We start from the raw sequence: 5769 nt of genomic DNA on the forward strand, positions 1-5769 counted from the left end.
ATCCCCAAGGAAGGATTGTGACGGGTCATATTTGAGTCAGGTACTCCATTTGGTCCTAGCATCCACCGTCAGAACATGGTGTCGTGTGGCATAAAGATGGCGGCCATCTCCTGTACCTGTGATTCTGTGGAAGAGGACTGGGAATGGTAGGATTCCCCAGAGAAGACAGAACGATTCTCAACTTTTTTCTTCAATAATTTTGTTAGGACTTTCTATGTGTCCAGCACTGGGGGCATAATTCTGAAAAAGACAGACATGTTTTTTGCCCTCACAAACCTCACTAATTAGGTGTATTGAGACAGGGAAGGGGCTGGTGAAAATTAGATTTATATAAAATTAATTTGCCCATGTAATACAATGCAACAAGTAATGTTATGGTGGACAAAAAAGATGTTATGGAAGCAGCTTAGTAGAGGTATCTCACTCAGACCCGGGAGGTTAGTGATGTTTTCCTGTGAAAAACATTTACACTAATTCTACAAAGAAGCTTCAGGGTTAGCCTGGTCAAGTAGATGAAGATAAAATGTAACAGAAATGACCAAGATTCTGACATTTATGTAGACACATATATAATGTTGATAGATTTAAACCAAAGTAATGTTGAAATGTTGATGAGTGTTTTGGCTTAGATTCCCCCCACATCACACTCTGAGACAAGGTAAGACAAAAACATTATCTGTGTTGACATTGCTTTTAGCAAATTCTTTCCACAAGGATGGCCACTAGCAATTTCAGGTTTGCCTTCTCCCACTGTAGCAATTCTAGCAGAAAAACAGCACGTCCTCCTCAGTGGTTTTAGAAAAAAGTTCCAGGACTGAATTTTTAGGAACAATTTGGACCATAGAGCCAATCACTGTAGACAGACATGTGGAATATTTTAATCGGTCAGGTTTAACTGGGGAAGACCACACTTGTATCACATAACCAGAGAGTGGGAGGAGTAATTCTTCAAAAGTTTGCAAGGCATTATTACCAGAAGAAGAGAGAATGAATGTTAGGCATACAAAATCAATATATGTCTATTAATATTTTGGTGGTTACTTTTTAAATATTTTTCTTCTACCCAGAGGTATTTTGTGCATCATAAAGACTTAGTAGCAAAGAACTTTTTAAAAAGAGAGTTTATCCTATTAGATAAACTTTTATAGGAGTAGTAATTTGGACATAAAGAAATGGGTGCAAAGAGTAAAACTAAATTATCCAAGTTTTAATTTTTTAGTATATCATAAACATTTACACATAAACATAGCAGTGATTCTAAACCCATATTGATTCACATTTTTTCACATATTTTTGAAAATATGATGAATTCAATAGACCCACTCCTTAGAAAATTATTTGTACATACCAGTTTCTTTCAAGGGATTGATGGTCTCCATGAAGCTCAAGTTAAAACCCCAATCTAGCCTGAATGTTTTCAAAGCCCTTAGCTCCTTTGCAAGTAAACAGATAGTCTTTTTCATAGTTATAAAATAGAAATGCCATATAGATGAATTTGTTGATTTTTATTTTTAAACTGTTGAAATTATAAAGATACACAAATACTAAACACTATTTTCATACTGCATTCTTGTTCAATTCAGTGTCACAATCTTAAATCAAGGCAGATAAACTGTATTCAATTTCTGGTGAGTATACAAGGGCAAAAAATTAAGTCTTTCTGAAGCTTTTGAATATTGTTTACTCCCATAATAAAGAAGGCAGCTTGCTGCCTAATAAGATATGACCTGGGAGGTTGCTTTATCAATTTGTTGATCCCTTGGAGGAAAGAACACATTTTAAAAACAAATCCAAGAGTAAGACATACATGAATGCAATCCATTTACACTGAGAGTGCATTTCTGAACTGTGCCAAATAAAGTAAGAATTTTTATAGAGAAATTTATTCCTTCTACCTTGCTTTCCCTAAATAACATTATAGTCAAGAATTAAATGTATTTATATCTGTAGGAAGTACTTTAGAGATTCTCTGCCTTTCCTGGAAACACTATTATAAACCACCATAAATTTTTGGAAATGCTAAATTTGTAGGTTTGCCAGATAAAATACAGGATGCTCAGTTAAATTTGAATTTGATATAAGTCACAATTATTTTTTAGGATAAATACATACCAAATATTGCATGGAACATACTTACCCTGAAAACTTATCATTTATAATTAAATAGACATCTTGTATTTTAATTTGCAAAATCTGGTACTCCTATAAACTTGCAACTAATATTTCATTCAGTTGTAAATAAGCACTTGGTTTTGCATATTAATGTAGTTTGGGTACTGGCATTTTATTTTATTTTCCTATGTATGTTTTCTAGCTAAAATGACTTTAAGAATCCAGTAGTACCCCTTAATTGTGGTTGTAGTTACTTGAGGCCCCAAAACAGGTGACTACAGTACAATAAGATATTTTGAGAGAGAGAGACATAGAAAGAGGAGAGAGACCACATTCATATTACTTTTATTACAATATATTGTTATAATTGTTCTATTTTTAGTTGTTGTTTATCTCTTACTGTGCCTACTATAGAAATTAAACTTTATCATAGGTATTTTGTAAAGGAAAAAGCAGTATATATAGAGTTTGGTACTATCCATAGTTTCAGACATTTACTGAGGGCTTTGGAACATAAGCTCTGGGTATAGAAGGGTACTACTGTATACACAATTTTATTCTCATTGAAGTTGTAATACAATACTTTGAGCTTTTATTCTGTAAACAGTTTCCATTCACATACCTTTTCACTTTCAAAGAACTTTATGAAAAAAGCTAGACTGAAGTAGATGTTTGTTTCAGATTGATTTCAGATCTTTTTTTTTAACATTTTAGAAAATATTATTACAAGTTGCATATTTCCTGTTTTTAAAGTAACTGGCATTTTACATGTAATTTAAAATGATTTGTTTCTTAAAGCAGAAACTTTTCTAAACAAACCATTATGTAGACATTAAATTGGTGAGCCTAGAAATCAATAATTTATTTTTAAGCAAATGAGAAATTATTTTGTGCTTTTATTTATACATTTGCACATTTATAGTTAAATTGTAATTTGCGATACAAAGGGTATTAGTTGTGAATTGTGGTTTTCAGTATCACAGACACATTTGTTGCTGTGGTTTTGCAATATCATTCCCTGATGCTTTTCTCAATTGTGGTTTTCATAATCATTGTTTGATAGTCAGGTAGCTGTGGTTTGGGGCTGCTATATCCATTTGGACAGAGATAATTGCTTATAGGTTTTTCTGTCTATGTATTTTATAACCTCAGTGAATTAAACTAGAAAAAAAGAAAAACTGAACCTTAAATATCATTAATATTCTCATTAAAAATAATGAGAAAATATAAAATGTAATAGTATTCGTTATTTTAATTCATTCACATTGACTATATTAATATATATAAATTTAGATAAACTAATATCTGTCTCTAATAATGCATTCTGGTTATCAATCTTGCCCTGAATTCTCTGACTTTTGCTCCTTTTAGCTTTTAAACTAAACATTTAGCTGAGATTTATTTGTTTTTCTTTTGCGTTGCATATTTAACCATTTCAAATGCCAAAAGAAACAGTTACTATATTTTAATTCCAATGGGCATTCCTTTTGGGTGACATAAAAATTCAGCGAGTTCTGTAAAAAGATCTTTAAAAACCATAATGTACAATACATCTGATTCTAAGCACACCAATTTAACTGTAATGAATTGAAAATGAAGGAGGTAAAAATCTGTAGTTCTCTGTCTGCTTATTTATTCCATAACACAAACATAAATGGCCCTGCTTTTCATGGTACTTTCAGCCTTAATTTGTTGGTTCTTCACAGGAGGGACTTTGTCATTTAGTGCATTTTCCACTGCAGAGGACTATGTATTCTTACAACCTCCTATGGTAATAGTACTAATGGTAATGTAATAAAATTCACAATTTGTCTTCAGCTTTGTATTAAGATTCTCTTGGCCATACCTTTCAACTCTTTACACCTTCCAGAAGATGTCCTGTTGGGGTTATAAATGACACTGATTACAGTGCCTCTTACACACTGAGCATCTTGCATTATGCTCAATCAGCCCAGGCTCTGTGCTGACCCCAGACCCTTTTAGAGTATCCAGTTTGGTGTGATTCACACAAATAATAGTCAACGAAGCAAACGGGGACACAATTTGAGATCAGAATGGTCCACTTCACAACCTCCTGGGGGAAAAGTCAGCAGTATCTGGGGGACTCATGTGAACTGCAGTGGAGTTTATTAGTAAATACTGATTACATAAAGCAGCTAGTCCCACTGCACTTGGATAGAAGCTCCTTCCAACCCACATGGGAGAATATATTTAATACTTACCGTATATGAAACTGTAAGAAAATAAGCTAACCAGTTTAACTTGGCCAAAATAATAGCTATGCAAATCACCTCAAAATTTGTTCTCCTTTTGGCTTGCAGTTGCCGATATACTACACATACAGTAATTGAATAACACAAAACTTTAGAAGCTAAAGAACCATTAAATAGTTACTGGGTCTTACCTGCTTGGGAAATTATAGCAAGATCAAATCTTTTATTAGTCGATCGGTGCTTCCCTGTGGCAGAAGACTAAGAGAATAGAAAGGTCACGGGACAGGGTGGGAACACAGAACTTCCCCAGACTTCCCAAAAAGTTAGTATTTTTATTAAGGATGGTTCGTTTTCCACCTACGGCTAATCAGCTAGCTAACGCTCGCTCCTCCTTTTCAAGATGAGAAGAATATCTGCTTGTCTCCAAATTTGAATATTTTACAATTTAAAATGGAAACTGTGGGTGACAGAACACGTTGAGGATGCGACTCAGCACCTCATCCACGTGGGCCCAGAGCGGGACGGTCCGTGTCCGCAGCGGTCTCCTGGGAGCCTTGAGAGCAAAGAAATGGTCTTCTGAGAGCCTGGGCAGATGAGCGGACTTAACTGGCCCCAAGACACACAGTTGGCATTTGTGATCATCTGGCTCTCGCCGAGGTCTTTGCCAGTGGCCTAACCTTCCTGCCAAGAAGCTGGGAGGGCGGGGGTTGGGGGTGAGGGGAGGGGGCGGCATAACTGAAAGCACAAAGTTTAGGGAGAGACTGAGATTTCTTTGTGCCCCGCTGGACTGGCGAGGCGTGAGAGAGGAGAGTTGGGGTCCCTCAGAGAGGGCTGTTGGAAGAAGTTGCCTGGAAGGGGGGGGCGGGGTGCCCTGGCAGCTGCCCAGCGTTGACGCGGTGACAACTGCAGAAGGTGGCCCTCCTCCAAGCCCTCCCCACGCCTCCCCACCAACTCCCACCCACCCCTGCCCCCATCCCCCACCACCGCCTGGATCCCCCGCACTTCGCCCGACCAAGGCCGGGGCCGTAGTTTGCATCCGGACTGGATTTGGGTGCAGCCAATCCTCCTTTGGCTGATGGAATAGTCTCCCCTCCCCACAGCCCCGGCGCGCCCCTCCCTCGCGCGCCTCGCCGCCTCCCGCCGCAGAACAGGAGCTGCGCGGCCCGGAGCGGCGGCGGCGGCGTCGGCGCCGGAGTATCCGTCCCGCACGCCGGGGCGAGGGGCGAGCAAGCGCGCTCCTCCTCCCGCGCCCTGCGCCCCCGCGCTCCCCCTCTCCTCGCTGCCCGCTCTCCCGTCCCTCCCTCCTTCTCTTCCTTCTTTCCGTGTTATTTTTCTCTTCTCTTTCCCCTTTTCTCTCTTCCTGACCGTTCGCTTGTACATTCCCATTCTCCCCTCGTCGCTCTCCTCTCTCCCCCTCCCCTCCTCACTGTCACACTCTCTCTGC

General features: G+C 38.8%; 1 protein-coding gene across 2 annotated transcripts in view; it reads left to right on the forward strand.

The window, feature by feature from the left end:
* Positions 1-5359: 5359 nt before the first annotated feature.
* Positions 5360-5769, forward strand: part of ZFPM2 (zinc finger protein, FOG family member 2) — a 480290-nt gene continuing 479880 nt past the window's right edge. The window contains exon 1 of one of the 2 annotated variants that reach the window (XM_003256095.2): positions 5360-5769. This exon is cut by the window's right edge and continues 255 nt beyond it. The gene's annotated coding sequence lies outside the window, so the exon portion shown is untranslated. The other variant, XM_030795003.1, reaches the window with a different exon arrangement.

The sequence above is a fragment of the Nomascus leucogenys genome, chromosome 16 (genome assembly GCF_006542625.1).
Source record: "Nomascus leucogenys isolate Asia chromosome 16, Asia_NLE_v1, whole genome shotgun sequence".
Lineage (NCBI taxonomy): Eukaryota > Metazoa > Chordata > Mammalia > Primates > Hylobatidae > Nomascus > Nomascus leucogenys.